The following is a 4,730-nucleotide window of genomic DNA, read 5'->3' on the forward strand; positions in this document are numbered from 1 at the left end:
TATATATATATATATATATATAACTAAACGAACTTTATGGTTGTACGGCAGTGAAGCATCAGTGCCAACACTGATGTTGCTGTCATTGATGATGATGATGATGATGTGGGCTGCAGATGAGAGCAAAACAAACGCCCAAAGAAGACCCCACCTTCACATTTTTGGCACTGTGGAGCCTGGTACTTCGTCAGGCTCTGGCCCTACAAGCAGCATCGGTGCCGCCAATGTAAGTCCGTGGAACACAGATGCATCCGGCCTCTGGTGCTTCCGAGCCGTCATTATGCATAGATCCGAAACTGAAATCGAACACTGTTGGCTCCTCTCTGTTTGCTGGCTAATTCCCAGATCACAGTAACCGTCCGTAGTCACCCAGTCCGTCCGCAGTTGGACACTGCATCGGACATCATCATTTCGGAGAAGCTTCGGCGCACGCTCGGGCAACCTCCGATCAGACCAACCGCTCGACCTGTTACCGGTGCCTGTGGTGAAGAGCTAAAACTTCCGGATGAGCTCTAATGCTGTGCATTTTTCCGGGAAACTATATTCGTGGGGTCGTGCCATGTAACGGCGGCTGAACTGAACTTATTGGGTCTTCATTGGTTCGATTGCTTGGGGCTAGCCGACATTCCAATAAGTGTCATTCGCAATACGGATCAGTCTACCACGGCGCATCCAGATCATGCATCTGACTTTAGCAAGCAAGTTCCAGTTGTTTTCCAATCCGGTCTCGGTCAGTGCACTGCGACACAAGAAGTCCTCCATCTCATGTCAGGTGCTACGCCAGTCTTCCGTCCGAAGAGACCACTCCCGTACGCTTCCCTCCCACTGGCAGATGCAGAAATTCAACGGCTGGAACAACAAGGGGTTGTCCCTGTATCCTACTCCGCCTGGGCAGCGCCGATCGCCGTGAGAAAGAAACCCGACGATGACATCCGCATATGTGCCGATTTCGCAAACGGCCCAAATGCAGCATCCCAGCAGCACCACTATCACTGCCCGTGTCCGACGATCTATTCACTGTTCTGAACAGTGGAAAGTTCTTCGCAAAAATCGAACTTGCAGAAGCGTACCCTTAAGTTGGAGTCGCACCAGAGTCACACCCACTACTGACAATCCACACACACCGCGGGCTGCAACAATACAAGCGCCTCCCGTTTGGCGTCAAAACTGCCCCAGCAGTTGACGGACATCATCCTTTCTGGCATTCCAGATGGCCGCATACCTGGACGATGTGCTGATCGTTGGTGTTCCACCCGGACAGCTTCTTGATCGGATCAATGCCCTCTTGCCGCGCATTCAGGACAATGATCTCCGCTTCCGTCCTGAGAAGTGTCATTCTTCTTGACAACCGCGAAGTATCTTGGTTTCATCTTCGTCGTCTCTGGTCGTCATCCTGACCCAATGAAAGTTCGAGCTATACAGCAGGTGCCACCTCCTAAGGATGTCCTATCATTACGTTCCTTTTTGGGGTTATTCAGCTATTATTCGGCAGTGTTGCCTTCACTACACGTCATTCGACCCCCACTAAATCAATTAATTGGAAAGGACATCACCTGACGTTGGTTAGAAGAATACGAAGAAGCATTCTGCAGGATAAAGGCGATGCTCAATTCCGATCTGCCACTGGCACACTATGACCCAAAGCTACCGATCATCGTGGCAGCTGATGCCCCTACTTTTGGAGTCGGTGCCGTCATTCTGCAGTCTTCCCAGACGGACCAGAGGCCATCATGCACGCATCGAAATCACTAACGCCAGCAGAACAGCGATTTCGACAGATAGAGAAAGAAACGTTGGCCTTAGTGTTCGCTGTCCGGCGTTTCCAAAGTTGTTGCACGGTGGGCATTTCACCCCACTTACTGACCATAAACCCTTACTCTCTATTTTCGGTTCAACCACACACTTTGGCAACCACCTTCAAAGCCCAGCTAATTCTGCTGGGCTACGACCTCGACATTCAATATCGTTACACCACCGACTTTGATCAGGCCGATGCATCATCTCACCTGATCAGTAATCAGGTGAGAAGACACGGTTATTGCGCAGGTTGCTTTCGAGGACCCAGTCGTCCCCCAGTTGGTCCAGTCTGTTCGTGCATTGCCCGTGAGTGACAGAGGTTCAACAAGCTGCCATGACTGATCCGATGCCTCAGGAGGCAATCCGGTTCATGGATTCTCGATGGCCTCCGAACCTCAAAGATGATTACCTTCGACAGCTCCTTCATCGCCGAGATGCACTATCGGTTGTAAATAATTGCTTACTGTTTGGAGATCGCGTCGTGATTCCTCAGTCTTTACGCCATCGAGTTCTCCGTCAGTTCCATTCTGGACATCCAGGAATCAACCGTATGAAGTCAATAGCTTGCAATTATGCCTACTGGCCAGACATGTACCAACACAACACTGATTTTGCAGAACGCTGCTCCCGATCCCAACAAGCTGCCAAGAACCCACCACATCAACCACCGGTTCACTGGTCTAGACAGATACACGACTATTCCTATTTGGTTTTGATTGACACTTTTTCCAATTGGCCAGAAATTACTCCGGTGTCCTCTCCAACAACATCTGGTACGCTGCGTGTGTTATCCAACATTTTCAGCCCAGCATGACTCACCGGAGCCTATCGTCTCAGACAATGGTTCACAAATCACCTCCGCTGATATCCGCGAGTTTGGCACTCGACACGTTATAACATACGTTCCTTCACCACCCTACCACCCACAATCGAAAGGTCAAGCAGAGAGGTTAACCGACACACTCAGGAGAGCATTGCTTAAAGCTCGTCGAAGCCCATCAGAGATTCTTGTTTGTGTACCGAACGACCCTGAATGATGCCTTGGCGAAACACCAGTCATCTGCAGAGGCATTCATGGGCGGTAAGCTGAGAATTATGCATTCTTCTATGTTGCCAACTGTTATGTATGTATGTGCCTATTGAGTCAAGGACCCTACCGGTGGCAGCTGGAGCTCCATTCAAGGTGGGAACGCGCGTACTTGTCCGTGATTATCGCCCTGGACACGATGCGTGAATTACAGACCGTATCCTGCGCGAATTCGGTAGTGTGATGCAGGACATGTCGGTTGGTCAAGACACCTGGACCAGACATTAAAACCGATTGCGGTTTAACAGCACGCGGTAGACTCCAGTACGTTGGGGCGCCGTACCGTTGGACACTGCTCGATATTTTTGAGCTAAAGGCTAATGGACTTCAGCATGATCGATCCAGTGTTCCCACCAGACTCGCGCTATATTTTGGAAACCGATGCTTTTTTGACAGTGGCAGGTTTCTGATCCGTGACAGATGCAAGTTAACAAGAGCTTCTCTGGCCTTCTCAACACGGACGAAGGTATCACCTTTGGTTAGACAACTTGGAATGATACGGCTGCCCAGGTGAACAAATTTGTCTGCTACCTCAATCGGCTTATCCGCAAGCAAGAGTCGGGCAGAGCCCACCCAATCTTGCGGCGGCACTTTGCATCCTGCAGGTGTGAAGCGCATGCCAAACGGTGAGGCAGGAATTAAATTATTCAATGTCATCTATACTACAATGGCGTCATCTACGTACTCGATATATGTGAGTAAACGGCCCGGGGGGCATTTCGACCCCACAGGCAGTAACGGTTGGCAGTGAGTGCTCCATAATTAGACCAATGACCAACTTGAAGGCAAAAAGTGAAAGAAGACAGTCTTGCCTGACACCACTTACGCAGTAGACTCATTTGAACTCCCCGTAGACCTTCACGCGTCCGAGGGAGTTGGCGTACAACGCCTCGAGGAGGGCCAAGATTTTGTAGAGATTTCTTTGCTTCATAGATACTAATATAGTACCCGACGGTCCTCAGAGTCAAAGGCAGCCTTTAATATAAGGAATACTACCATTGTTGGTTGCTGGAGCGGTGTTGCTGTTAAAAAATCAGTCGGAGGACGAAAACGTGATCTAATGAATCTTCTTTTAGGACGGGACACTGCCTGGTTTTCATAGATCTGCCTCCCTCTGTGTCTACTCAACCAGTGAGCATTCTCAACAGCACAGCTAGCAGGTTGATACCACAGTGGTTTTCAGCGTTCGCGTGTCCTATTCTGCAGGCACTCTCTCTTAATCCCATATAGCACCAACAACTTTCGTTAGATGGGTACCCCGGGACTTTCTGCTTTCTTTGGGAACGGTTGGATACAGACAGCTCGGTCCCGGCGCCTTCTCACCTTTTCGTAGGGGCATTTCGTAGTTTATTCCATCTGACAGGCGACTGATGTTTGCACTCCATTTGCCCGTACGCAATGTCCACAGGGACCGTGTTGCAGAGGGCCAGCCAAATTTCTCTTCGAAATGCATAGCTCATTTTCTAGTCGGCATTTTCAAGAATGAATTGATGAGCTGACTTTTTACCCATTGTTTTGTGACCCTTGCCTACTTTTGGCCAGTCGATCTTATGAACCAATTTAGGGTACAACTGGTTCCAGTGGCAAAAGCCCTCGCCATTTTCTAAGCGAGAGATGGCCCAAGTGACTAGAGTGCGAATTTACTGACCGGAAGGTCCGTGGTTCGAACCCGACCTCTACCTCTTGACTTCCCGTCTAGGCTTGGGCAACCTGGCAGTATCCCAGTCCTCGTGCATCCATCGGGTGGAATGGCAGTTAGGCACCGAAAGGGTGCTACAGTTGAACGATTTTTCTTCCCATATTTTGAGCCTTCATTGTCCACGACAGTTTTCGATGGGGGGGGGGG

The sequence above is a fragment of the Opisthorchis viverrini genome (genome assembly GCF_000715545.1).
Source record: "Opisthorchis viverrini unplaced genomic scaffold opera_v5_96, whole genome shotgun sequence".
Taxonomy (NCBI): domain Eukaryota; kingdom Metazoa; phylum Platyhelminthes; class Trematoda; order Opisthorchiida; family Opisthorchiidae; genus Opisthorchis; species Opisthorchis viverrini.